This window comes from Bos mutus, chromosome 21, assembly GCF_027580195.1.
Source record: "Bos mutus isolate GX-2022 chromosome 21, NWIPB_WYAK_1.1, whole genome shotgun sequence".
In the NCBI taxonomy this organism is placed as follows: domain Eukaryota; kingdom Metazoa; phylum Chordata; class Mammalia; order Artiodactyla; family Bovidae; genus Bos; species Bos mutus.
The window spans coordinates 45,662,870-45,676,883 of record NC_091637.1 but is presented as its reverse complement, the minus strand read 5'-3'; the positions used below and the strand labels follow the sequence as shown (position 1 = coordinate 45,676,883).

The 14,014-nt window shown below is 40.3% G+C and overlaps 1 long non-coding RNA gene across 1 annotated transcript; it reads left to right on the top strand.

The window, feature by feature from the left end:
- The first annotated feature begins 4,466 nt into the window (after window positions 1-4,466).
- On the top strand, window positions 4,467-12,951 carry LOC138984434 (uncharacterized). The gene is made up of 3 exons (XR_011461715.1): window positions 4,467-4,710; window positions 5,250-5,341; window positions 12,281-12,951. It is a non-coding gene; the product is annotated as an uncharacterized lncRNA (long non-coding RNA).
- The last annotated feature ends 1,063 nt before the right edge of the window (window positions 12,952-14,014 follow it).

The following is a 14,014-nucleotide window of genomic DNA, read 5'->3' as shown; positions in this document are numbered from 1 at the left end:
AGACGGCAGCCCACCAGGCTCCCCCGTCCCTGGGATTCTCCAGGCAAGAACACTGGAGTGGGTTGCCATTTCCTTCTCCAATGCGTGAAAGTGAAAAGTGAAAGGGAAGTCGCTCAGTCGCGTCCGACTCCTAGTGACCCCATGGACTGCAGCCTACCAGGCTCCTCCGTCCATGGGACTTTCCAGGCAAGAGTACTGGAGTGGATTGCCATTTCCTTCTCCCTCTGCGTGCTAGATCTCAGAAACCCTACTTATGATCTATGCTCATTTTCCCTCCTGGCCACCAGACCAATCACTAGGATCAAGTCACAGCACAACCCAAGTGCTGGGGAAGCGCTAGGCCTGGAAAGGAGGAAAGGGATTAGATGCAGAAGGATCTTTGGGACCTAGCCAGGGTGGTTTTATGAGATTGGAGCCTAAAGGTTCTGGATAAAAGGGGGTGGAATGTAAAGTTGGATAAAGAAGAATTTGTCAATAAAAGGACACTCACCAGGGACCACAGGAGACAGTGCTAGTGTGATCTAGGAAGCTTGGAAAAAGTGTGAAAGTGAAAGTCGCTCAGTTGTGTCCAACACTTTGTGACCCCATGGACTGCACAGTCCATGGAATTCTCTGGGCCAGAATACTGGAGTGTGTAGCCTTTGCATTCTCCAGGGGATCTTCCCAATCCAGGGATCAAACCCAGGTCTCCTATACTGCAGGCAGATTCTTTACCAGTTGAGCCACAAGGGAAGCCTGGAAAAAGGAAAAGCCCACATTTAAATGAGAAGTCCATGACAGATGGATTCAAACACATAGAGAAATGGGCATGCTAGAACAGATATGCTAAGTAAGACTGGAAATAAGCAGTCATGGATGGGGTCTGGGGGACACTATTTATCAAAGTGATAAAGCTATGTGCTGGTGGGGAGGCCACTGGTATTTTTGAGAAGCTCAGGGATGGCTGTCCTCTGTAGGCTATGGCTCATGGTAGACAATTTATTATAAAACTGGCCATAGTAGAATGGGATTGATCATGTCCTGCAAATACAGAGGCAAGATGGTGGCACTTAACTGTCAACAGCAAGATGACCATAGTTCTTGTAATGAGCAGTCAGGTTGGATTGGCGGCCAGCATGGTCTGAAGTTCAGAGAGCTAGAAAGATGGTTCATAGAACATGGTGCTCCCAAGGGGCAGGATGGATGGGCAGCTGACAAAGATAGTTCTTAATTTATACACTTAAATCAAGGATGAATAATCCAGAGGCTAAGAGCAGCCACCCAAATAAAAAACAAAAAGCCGTGATCCTCTGCCAACTTTCTGGAGCCAGTTCTCAGATCCTGAATCCATTCATTGAACCAGAGGCTACGACCCTGTATCACCATGACTGGTGCATAGAATAACGATCTGCCTCCCCAGGGGGACCAATGGCAATCCACTAAGGTAATTGTAGAGTGGATAATAGGGAACATCCAGATATTTCTTTTAAAATCTTTTGGTTATGCTGCACAGCATGTGGGATCTTAGTTCCCAGACCAGGAATCAAAGCCTTGCCCTTGTTTTGGCAGCATGGAGTCTTAGTGATTGGACTGTCAGGGAATTCCCCACTCCCAGACATTTTGATGACAATTGGACACAAGATTTCAGTTGATACTAATACCTGAAGTATTTGAATGACTCTTACTAGTGGAGATTGTGTTAAAACCAGACAAAGAATAGGTCCTGACCAAGAACAGAGATCTAGCCAGTGGTCATTTTGCTAGTCATTGAACGTATATTTGTAATGAACATATTTGGGAACCTTCATTTTGGTTCATTCTTCTGTGGAGTAAGATCTGCCATAGTTGGAAAAGCCAAGAGGAAGCCTCTGAACCTGCGTCTTCCCCTACCAAGCTATAAGTCAACAGCATCATCACATCCTGGGGAGAATGGCAGAGATTAATGTCACTCTTAGCGATATGAAAGTGAAAGAGGAGAGTGGAAAAGTTGGCTTAAAGCTCAACATTCAGAAAACTAAGATCATGGCATCCGGTCCCATCACTTCATGGCAGATAGATGGGAAAACTGTGGAAACGGTGCCTGACTTTATTTTTCTGGGCTCCAAAATCACTGCAGATGGTGATTGCAGCAATGAAATTAAAAGACGCTTACTCCTGGGAAGAAAAGTTATGACCAACCTAGACAGCAAATTAAAAAGCAGGGACATTACTTTGCCAACAAAGGTCCATCTAGTCAAGGCTATGGTTTTTCCAGTGGTCATGTATGGATGTGAGAGTTGGACTATAAGGAAAGCTGAGCACTGAAGAATTGATGCTTTTGAACTGTGGTGTTGGAGAAGACTCTTGAGAGTCCCTTGGACTGCAAGGAGATCCAACCAGTCCATCCTAAAGGAGATCAGTCCTGGGTGTTCATTGGAAGGACTGATGTTGAGGCTGAAACTCCAATACTTTGGCCACCTGATGCGAAGAGCTGACTCATTTGAAAAGACCCTGATGCTGGGAAAGATTGAGGGCAGGAGGAGAAGGGGACAACAGAGATGAGATGGCTGGATGGCATCATCGACTTGATGGACACGGGTTTAGGTGGACTCCTGGAGTTGGTGATGGACAGGGAGGCCTGGTGTACTGTGGTTCATGGGGTCACAAAGAGTCGGACAGGACTGAGCAACTGAACTGAACTAGGGATATAATGGATGCAGGGGCAGTGGTCCTCATCATTTGTTGTTGTTGTCTAATCATTAAGTTGTGTCTGACTCTTTGCAACCCCATGAGCCTGCCAGTCTCCTCTATCCATGGGATTTCCCAGGTAAGAGTACTGGAGTGGGTTGCCCATTCCCTTCTCCAGGGAATCTTCCCGACCCAGAGATCAAACCCACATCTACATTGGCAGGCGGATTCTTTACCACAAAGCTACCTGGGCAGCCCAGTCCTCATCATATCTCCATTTAATTCCCAAGTCTGGCTCCATACAAAAAGTAGTTGAATTCTAGAAGGTGACAGAGGACTATGACAAAATCAAACAGTAGTGTCAACTGCAGCTGCTATGCCTGATGTGGTATCCTTGTAGGGGAGATTAGCCCAGCCTTGTGCATGGTGTGAACCCAGTGATCTGCTCAGTGAGCTCAAAGTGGTGTGCATTCGTGTGGGACAGATAATGGTGTACATTTACCTTCTTGGGTAAGACTTACGCTAACTCTTCCACTCTTTGTCATGTGTAATCTGAAGGTACCTAGAAAATGAGGATATTCCACCCATCACATTGGTTCACTATATTAATGACATCATATTAACCAGACAACTTGAGAAAAAAGTAGCAAATTGTTGGAGGATTAGTTAAGACGAATGCAAACTGGGCAGGCAGATCCCTCCAAAATTTATTTTTTTCCCCATAATCAAGCCCATAATTAAGTTTTCTCACAGGCATAGTCTTGTGCTGAGGGCTGTACTAAAGGCGTCAAGCAAGCATGAATGTAGTCATGGCGAAATCCCAAGGGGAAAAATGAAGTCAGTGAAAATACCTGCCTTCCTATTGACTTAGACCAGACCTGCCTCTAGGCTAGAGTGTGGACAAGCATCTCATATTAGCCCTGCCATACACCAGCGGCTGGCCCCACCACTGCTTGCCCTAAGACTGCAAATAAGCGACAGGTGATCTCCACAGGATTCTAACAGGCTATCAGGTCACATACAGTGCTTTGCTCGGGAAAAACTCACTCACGTATCTCATCACTGATCAAATTCAAGTACTTCATATTTACAGTTTAAAAGCCTAAAATGGGTGAGTTTATCATAGCTCAGCTTCATGACACTGATGCATGTGTACCGAGTGGCTATGAGCTTGGTGCTCTTTGATTTAAGTGCAGGAAGCTTTTATTTTTGAATTTCTACCTACTCATGGCAATACATCAAACAATCAGTTTTAATATCTTTAGGGTTAAGTGCACTCATGTAATTTAGAATTAAATGATTTTTATTAAGCACTTTTGCGAACTATCTACATGCTATACAACTCTACTGATTAAGGATCATGGTGCCTGGTAAAACAGCAGCCTCCATGAATTAGGGAAGCATTAGTGAAATGCATTTTCTAAATACATCACAGAATGCATTCAATACTAAGCAACTCAAATGTCACAAGAGTTCAAATGAAAATTTCTCTCCACAAAGCAAATACACAGATAACTCTGTGAGCTATATTGGATTCTGATCGTGACATATCCCCGGTGTGTGGTCTTCCTGCTTCTCCTGGCCTGTTTTGTCCCTCACTCCACTCTCACCTAAGCCCCACCCTCCTCAGCTTCTAAGCTTCGCAGATTATTTCCCTTTCAGATTTCTGGGAATGTGGCAATAGTCTACCTACTCAGGTCCTAGTCCCCTTGTTTAAAAAAAAAAAAAAAAAAAAATTGCAGTAAAGCTGCTCACCAGCAGAGGGCAGCATAAATCTGCTGCCTTGCACATGCTCAGAGAGGCTTTGGGCAGCCCCTTTCTCCAAAAGCAGACTGAGGCCTCCTGGTGTCTCCTCACCTACCCAGGCAGGGGTCACTGGAACAACATACGATTCTCTGTGTTGTGAAACCTGATCATATCTCCAGTTCATACTACTTGATCAAAACGAATGAAAGCCTCTCATCTATTGTTTCAGCAGGGCGTGGTTACGGATATCATGTGGAGACCTCTAGGCTTACTTCTGGTTTCCTTGGAGAATCACAGACTTTCATTTTTGGCTCAGAGGTGGGTTTTTTGTTTATTTGTTTACTTTTTGTTTATTTGTTTACTGTGTGGGGGGGAAAAAGGCAAACAAATTCTTGATAGAGAAATGATTCAACTTGTGGCTGTGTGAACCAGCAAAACCTTTCTCTAACCTCCATCAGAAGGATTTCTAGAGTCAAAAGGATCTTATTGGCTTTTATTGGAACTAGTAGCCATTCTTCCAACTAGTTTAGGTGGTGGCTTTCATAAAGCTGTCAGGTCTTCCAACTCAACTCTTTCTCCCCTGCAGGTTTGACTTTTTTCAGTAGGTGCCTTCCCCTAAACTTTCATACCCTGTCCCATAGCATCTATTAAGACTGGAAATTTCTTTTCTGGACTATGAGCTTCACAAAGGCAATGATATTGTCAATTTTTATTTTTCACAGTTCTAGCCCTAGTGCATATTACAATGCCTGCACAAAATAGGTGATGAAGAACTGTATGTTGGATGAATGCATAAGCAGATTTACTTGTTTTATCACATTTAATCCTTACGATTTCTATTACCTTCCATTTAATAGATGTGAAAACCAAGGCTTAAGCAGTTACATACATTTCTCAAGATTACACAGCCATTATGTAAATCAGGAGGAGGCAGTATTTGTGTTGAAGGGTAAGTAGAATTTCGACAAGACGAAAAGGGAATTTCAAGGAGGAGGTAAGCACATGAATATAAGTAGGGAAATAGCAAAGCACAGGGCACATTTGGGGACTAGTTATTGTTGACTTTGGTATTGTAAAAAGGTATGCGCAATGGTGTAGTGGAAGGTAAGGCCTGAAATGGAGGCTGGAGTAAAAGTGAAGTAACAATAATAAAAGCAAGTAACACTTACAGAGCATTAGTACATGCCAACTCAATTCTAAACACTTAAATGCAAAAATATACATTTTTTATATAGCTAATACATGGTAACAAAGTTTAAAGTAACAGAAGGGCGTACAGTGAAGGTAGGACTCCTTCCCTGCCTGTATTTTCGTCTACCTGCTTTCTCCTCTCCTGAAGCAACCACTGCTGCTATTGTTTTGTATATCCTGCTGCTGCTAAGTCGCTTCAGTCGTGTCCGACTCTGTGCAACCCCATAGACGGCAGCCCACCAGGGCCTGCCGTCCCTGGGATTCTCCAGGCAAGAACACTGGAGTGGGTTGCCATTTCCTCCTCCAATGCATGAAAGTGAAAAGTGAAAGTGAAGTCGCTCAGTCGTGTCCGACTCTTCACGACCCCATGGACCGTAGCCTACCAGGCTCCTCCGTCCATGGGATTTTCCAGGCAAGAGTACTGGAGTGGGTTGCCATTGCTGTCTCCATATATCCTTCTAGACAGCCCTATTCTGTGTATATGGAAGCGTGTGTGTGTGTGAAAGTCACTCAGTCATGTCCGACTCTTTGTGACCCCATAGACTGTAGCCTGCCAGATTTCTCTGTCCATGGAATTCTCCAGGCAAGAATACTGGAGTGGGTTGCCATTCCCTTCTCCAATATGGAAGCATATATATTTATAAATATATATATTATATATATATTTTTTTTTTTTACACAATTGGTCATGTACTAATATGCTATTCTACTCTTTTTTTTTTCATTTTTAATGTGTTAAAGATCAACTCATATTCTGGGATTGTCTCTTTCTTTTCAACTGCCTCCTCGTATTCCATTATATGGATGTGCTGTAATCTCTCTAACCAGTTCCTTCCCGATATACATTGAGGATGTTGCAAATCTTTTACTATTAAAAACACCTATATTTAATATCCTTAGATGTTTTGCTTTCAATTCATGTGTGAGTATGTCTGTAAGCTAATTCTTGGAAAGAATTGATGCATTAAAGGGAATGTACATTTTAACTTTTCACAGATTTTGTAAAATTGCTCTCCAAAGAAGTTATTCTACTTTATATTCTTACCCACAATGTATCATGAAGCTTTCTACTCTTGGCCAATTTGATAGGCCAAAAATGGATTTTTGCTGTTAGTTTTAATTTGTAATTCTCCTACTTTAAGTAAAATGAGCATTACTTGATAATTTTAAATATAATCAAATTTTATTTCATAAAATATAAATGACATTTATAATATTTAAATTAATTAAAATTTAGTTTAAATAGTTTAAATACTAGAAATACTATTAAATGTTTTATAAAGATAAAATGATATATATATTATTATTATATATAGTTTTCCCTTTTTTCTGTAATTGGGCTTATCTTCTATTTTGGTTCTATTTCTATGTTGGCTTTTTGCCTTTTAAAATCAATTTGTTTGAGCTCTTTATATGTTAAGGGAATTAACCCATTAGTATTATATGTCTTACAAACATTTTCCCCTTAATTTGTCATCATTTTTTCTGATAGTGTCTGTGGTATTTTTGTTTTTATTTTTTTAGATGTTTTATCTCAGAAAATTTCAAACGTATACAAAAATAGGATAGATTAATAAGTTTTTATGGGTCAAATACCCAGCGTTATCAATATATAGACAAACTGAATTTACTTAGTACCAGCTCTTCCTGCATTGCTGCTGTCCCTCTGCCCTGCAGGGTTGTTTTTAAGTAAAGATATCATTTTATGTTATTTTTTTGGCTTTGATAATTTATTCCCACAGTGACTTTAATTTTTGTGTAGACAAATTTATTAGTCTTTCATTTTATGGTTTCTGTTGTGTAGCTCACCAACACAACAGGGGTTTTACCATCTCAGAAACCCCTGAAAATATATGTAGGTACAGCAAACTTTCAAGTGAGTGATATTTTACAGATGAGGGAGATTGAGCCCCAGAGAAGTTTGGGCATTTTGCTAAGGGGATACAGCTCGTAAAGGGTAGGACTTGGAATCAAACCTTGGCAGTCTAATCCAAGGCTGCCTCTTCTGACTATTACATCATACCAAACCCTGGCAACCTAATCCAGGGCTGCTTTTCCTGACTATCACATCATACCCTCACCTACTGCAGCTGTAACAACCATGCTGAGCAAGGCTGAGGCCTAATGTCGTCAGCACTCAGGTTCATTCATGGCTGCTAAGTAGTGCAATCGTACCCAAGTAGTGACTGCTTACACATGAGCCTTCTAAAGCCGTGCACTTTGCCGGGGATGGGAGCTGTGGAGAGTCTGTCATAGATTGACTTGAGAATTTCATGAAAGTTCCTGGAATCTCATCGTAGGAAGCATGTATATTCACACAGGTGGACACACATGTGTGCTCCAGGGACTTGCTTATCTTCATTCTGTCATCTTTGTAACAGGCTCTCAGTTGTCATGAATCTGGATTGGATATTTATCAGGGTTTTTTTTTTTGCCATTCAGTTCCCTGGAGAACAGTACAGTTTGATTATATTTGTATTTGTAGGCAGGTGAGGATGACCTATTTAATCAATACATCTAAGGCTAAGAGGTAAGCTATATTATTCAGGCTCAGTAACAAAGCTTATGTTAATTTAACCTGACATGGAGTATGTTAGGTTAATATGATTTGGATTACATGTATCATTTTTAGAAATTGATGTTTTTGTTGCTGGTTTCTCCTGACATTTTTGAACTATAATATGGAATGCAATACTTCTCCAACAAAGAAGGTAATTCTCACTAGTGAAGGTAATTAATGGTTATTTGATCATATTACAGCATAGAAAATGATGTTTTTGCTACACAATAGGTTTCCTAATTGGTGATCCAAGGATGACCATGTTCATTTTCTGCCGATAGAGATTTCCTACTGTGCATGGCATTATCTCTTAATACTGTGATAGCAGCAGATGATGGTCATAGCCAGTAAGAAAATTAATTTGCAATGTTTCAACAAGCATTATAAAAGATCTAATAATGCTAATTTAGATGTAGCCATCTAATTAGTTAATTAAATGGGACCTCGCTGCCAGTCTCCTACAATGGAGCATACTGTGTTGTAGGTGTTTGCTAGAGCTGAACAATGCCCGGGAAGGTAATGTGTGCACACTGACGCCGGACTAGTGCTTGTGATGTTTATAGTTATGAAAGCACACACAGAAGCAATTGCTTTACTCAAAATCAAAACCGAACAACCACTTTTTAGAATAATTGTTACTTTGCTCCTATGTTAAAAGGAAAAAATTTTGCAGTCTTATCTGCTAGCTCTACAAATTCTTCTTTAAAAATGTCCTTAAGTTTTGTTTGATTTCTGAAGTTCAAAACACTCTCCCAAGTTGATTACCCCTTAGTTTTTCTTAAAATAATAAAAAAAAATCACAGCCATCTGGTTGAAAATTCTCAGTATCTTTATCTATTAAGCTACTTTTAGTTGCAGTACTTGTAGGTAATTTATAAAACTTGTGTACATGTAGGCCATAAACAAAAAATGGGGTTTCTGATTTTAATTAGCTCATTGAGCTGGTGGTCTGGCATAGCTGGGAATTCAGCAGAGGTCCCAGTTACCTCTTCTCCTTTCAGCTTTTGTTATTTCACACTAATAGGTTTTTGTATTTTTAGTCTGTCTTCATGTGAGAAGTACCCTGTCCCTTCAGTGAGTTTAGCTGCTTTTCCCCAGGCCTTGCCAGATGTCCTAATTCTTTTTCTTTTTTTCTTTTTCTGACCTATGGGGGTTGCAGAGGGCAAGCATGGGGACGACCAGAACATCATGTATTTCTCATTTGAATGCAACATAATTGTTCAGAATATCTTTACTAATAAGGTGAAATACTCCTTTTTCATTAGCCTGAAATAAATAATTTTAAATGCGTTTGTATTATAAAGTAGGAAATGGTTTCTTTCCTTAAAAAAAAAAAAGGTATTGAATATGATTACAATAAAAGCTATCTGAATGAAAGTTCAGCAGTTTCTTAGAGTTTACAAAACAACAATAGATTTTCTTTCTGTCAATTCAGATTCTCATAGGTCGTCTGGTCTGGCCTTCTGCCATAGTGCACTAAAATTCCTTATTTTAAAATATTAATTAACTTTTAAACATAGTCCTTTAGCTCTGGATACAGCACTGCCTATATGAAGGAAGTAACATGACTGAGGTGAAGAATGGTGTTTCTTGGAATAGGTATTGTTTGCCAAGCCGTATCCAAGAGCCCTACAGAAAGTAGAAAAAGACATTATAGAAGAGTGAGCAGACATTTTTACAAGGTCACTTCATTCAGACTGGAAAGTGGCCAGCACAATGTCATTATTTACAACAGGATCTGGGAACACTTGAGGAAATTACAGACCATTTAGTTTTGATTCCATTGTGGGGGGCAAAGTCTTAGGAAGTATTTTAGGAGATTAAATGGGGAACATTGAGAAAAGCACAGCTTGATTAAGGATAGCCAATGCAGTCTCTGGAATGAAAAAGTCATGCTTCAATAATTTCTTGACTTCTTTAAGGAAGTAAATGCCAAGAAAAGCAAATGAATGCCTCAAAATTCCGTATTCTAAATTTCCAGGAGTTGTTTGTTAAAAGTTTTGCTTGACAAATTAGCACACATAAAGTTCTTAAAATTGAAATGCAGAGATAAAGATTGTATATTAAATTGTTTCTGAAGTGAAAAAGAATCAGGCAGATATACCTCAGGATCGAGAGAATTTTACTTAAACAAAGACAATATAATAGCCTGTCAGTTTTATTGTATTTACCATCAACATCAGCAGCATATTTTTCTGCATTTAATATGCATTTATGCAGCATTTTTCTGTAAGACAAGGCCAAAAAATGGAAATCCCTGAATTTCAGGAATATGCAGTCTAATAGAGGCAACATTGATTCAGGTAAATAGAAAACTAGGCAAATGTATAGCAACATTTATGAAGGTTCACTCTCACTAGTTATGAGGAAAACACATTGGTATTTAAAATTCAGGACATGTGTTCATGCATCTCTTTGGGCAGAGGAGGCAAAATTGCCATTAAAAAATGTATCATTCAGTTCAGTTCAATAGTTCAGTCATGTCCGACTCTTTGCAACTCCATGGACTGTAGCACACCTGGCCTCCCTGTCCATCACCAATTCCCGGAGCTTGCTCAAACTCATGTCCATCAAGTTGGTGATGCCATCCAGCCATCCCATCCTCTGTCGTCCCCTTTTCCTCCTGCTCCCAATCCCTCCCAGCATCAGAGTCTTTTCCAATGAGTCAACTCCTCGCATGAGGTGGCCAAAGGACTGGAGTTTCAGCTTTAGCATCAGTCCTTCCAAAGAACACCCAGGACTGATATCCTTTAGAATGGACTGGTTGGATCTCCTTGCAGTCCAAGGGACCCTCAAGAGTCTTCTGTGTAGCTGGGTACAAATCTCTGGTTATTTGTATATTGATTGCTATGTGTTGAAGTAAACAGGTAGGTAAGCTCTTTTCTATGAGTGAAACATTAAGAACCACTCACCCTCCTGACTTGTTCAACAAAATGCTTCTCACATCTGTCTGGACTTTTCTGGTCCCACTTCCCCACTTTGATTCAGGCCCGTATCCCTTCACTACTGGAGTACCACACTTTTCCTCCCAATCATATTTTGGTATCTAAGGCTGCCCACTGTTATTGTTTTACACAAACCACCATCAAATTAATTTTCCTAATGTGGTGCTCTGTTCACAACACTTTGCTCAAAAGTCCTTCAGTGGCTCTCTCCTGCACTCCAGAGAGAATCCAGACCTAGGTCCTGCCATTCTGGACTCTTCACAACCTGAATCCGACACATTAGTCTAGCCTTGAATCCCAGGACACTCCCATATCTATGACTTTGCTTCTGTACCTCTAACTAACTAAAGCACTTACCCCCGCATCTTCATATACCAAGATAGAAACCATCCCTCAGTGCCTGCCCAGCTCAACTCCAACTCTCCACCAACATTTTGTGCATACTGCTTGGTATCATACATATCTGAGTATATGGCTGTATTCACCAGGTTAGGTAATGTTAGCTGCTTATAATATAATACAATGACCCAATCCTTTCTGTGTAGAGCTTTGCTTATTTTTAGGTACTTAATAACTTGTTTCATTATACAAATATCTAGTAGTAGTACTATTAATACTTAACATGTATTAACTGCTGTGATTCAGGTGCTGTTTTAATTCTTTATGTGCATCACCTCATTTTATCGTCTTAAGAACCCTTTGGAGTAGGTATTGTTTTTGTCCCTGTTAAAGGATGAGGAATTTGAGGTACAAAGAGCAATTTACCCAAAGTTATACATCTAGTACAGAGAAGGCAATGGCAACCCACTCCAGTACTCTTGCCTGGAGAGTCCCACGGGCAGAGGAGCCTGGTAGGCTACAATCCATGGAGTCTCGAAGGGTCGGACACGACTGAGCGACTTCACTTCCACTTTTCACTTTCATGCATTGGAGAAGGAAATGGCAACCCACTCCAGTGTTCTTGCCTGGAGAATCCCAGGGACGGGGGAGCCTGGTGGGTTGCCATCTATGGGGTCGCACAGAGTCGGACACAACCGAAGTGACTTAGCAGCATACATCTAGTAAGTTGGACTTAGGTAGCTTTACTCCTAATACCCTTAATGAATATACTGTGGCAGCTCCAATGTTTTCTTAAGTCTTTTACAATCTATAAAGTACTTTTATTTATATGACGTTCATTTTGTTTTTACAGTAACTTACCTCATGTGAAGAGTTGACTCATTGGAAAAGACTGATGCTGGGAGGGATTGGGGGCAAGGGGAGAAGGGGACAACAAAGGATGACACGGCTGGATAGCATCACTGACTCGATGGACGTGAGTCTGAGTGAACTCCAGGAGTTGGTGATGGACAGGGAGGCCTGGCGTGCTGCAATTCATGGGGTAACAAAGAGTTGGACACGACTGAGCGACTGAACTGAACTGAACTGAACTGAGTGAAGGTGGAATTATTATCCTCTCTTTCTAGATGTGGAAACTGAGGCAGGTCCAGAGTTATCTAGTGAGTCACAGACTGAGGATTTAAGCACTAGAGACCTTTCCTCATTAGTATTGTCAGGAGTCCTACCTTATGTCCACACAGTAAAACAAAGGTGAGCAGGTACCAATAACTGGAAATGTAGCTGGAGAGCTCTTCAAGATCAGTCTGTTAAACTAGTGTATTCTTGGTGCCAACTGACCATCTGGCAATGTGATCCAAGTAAGAAAACAAGAGAGTCATACCCACTGGGTTCCAGTCTTGCCTTTCTAATAATCTCCCCTGCCATATGCAAACTTATGTTGGTTTGAAGAAGGAGTATTTGATCCTCAGTTCTGGGGAATGCCTTTGTCTTAGATCCAGTGCCACCCGCATAAGACAAGAAATTATCTGCAGGTATTTGGGAGATAATTCTGGGAAGGAGTAGTGAGAGTGGGACTGGAAAGGAAAAGATGGCAATAAATTGTGTTATATCAAGGTCGTTGCTGGGCAAAGGTGGCTCCTGGATCCAGGTACACCTGGATCTTTGAGAAAAATATACACTTTTAGTTTATCTGAGAAAGTCTTTATTTTCCCTTCACTTTTTGAAAGATAGCATTGCTAGATATAGACTTGCTGGTTGATCTTTATTTATAACATTTTAGTACTTTACCTGTTTTATCCCACTATCTTCTGACCTCCTTTGTTTCTGCTGAGAAATTAGCTAATAATGTTATTGAGGTCCCCTTATATCTGACTCAGCTCTTTTATCTTGCTACTTTCAAGATTTTCTCCTTGTCTTTGACTTTAAGCATTTTTGCTGGGCTGTATCTGTGGGTCTCTTTGAATTTATCCTATAATACTTGGAGTTTGTTGAGCTTCCTGGATGTGTAGGTTATTGTTTCTCAATAAATTTGGGAAGTTTGCAGTCATTATGTTTTGAACTTTTTTCTTCTCTCCACTCATTCTGATACTTCCATTACACTAATGGTGTCCCACATCTTGGAGGTTCTGTTATTTTTCTTCATTCTTTTTTTCTGTCTGTTTTTCAGCTTCCGTAATCTCTGTCAGTCTATCCTCAAGGTCACCAACTCTTTCTTCTGCAAATTTAAATCTTCTGAGCACCTTTAGTGAATGTTTTATTTTAGTTCTTATAGTTTTTCAACCTCAGAATTTCCATTTGCTTCTTGTCTTTATAATTTCTCTTTCTTGCTATTTCACATTCGATATGCATTGTCATCATACCTGCCTTTAGTTCTTTAGTCATTCTTTCCTTTAGTTCTGTCAACACGTATGTAATGGCTACTTTGAAATTTTTTTAAAAAAATCTGACATCTAGTTGCTTTTATAGTTTATGGTGCCTGCTTTTTTTCCTGAGTCATATATTCCCGAATCTCTGTATGCCTTGTAATTTTTTGTTGAAAACTGTAAATTTTAGATAATATTTTGCAGCAACTCTGGGAACTGTAGGT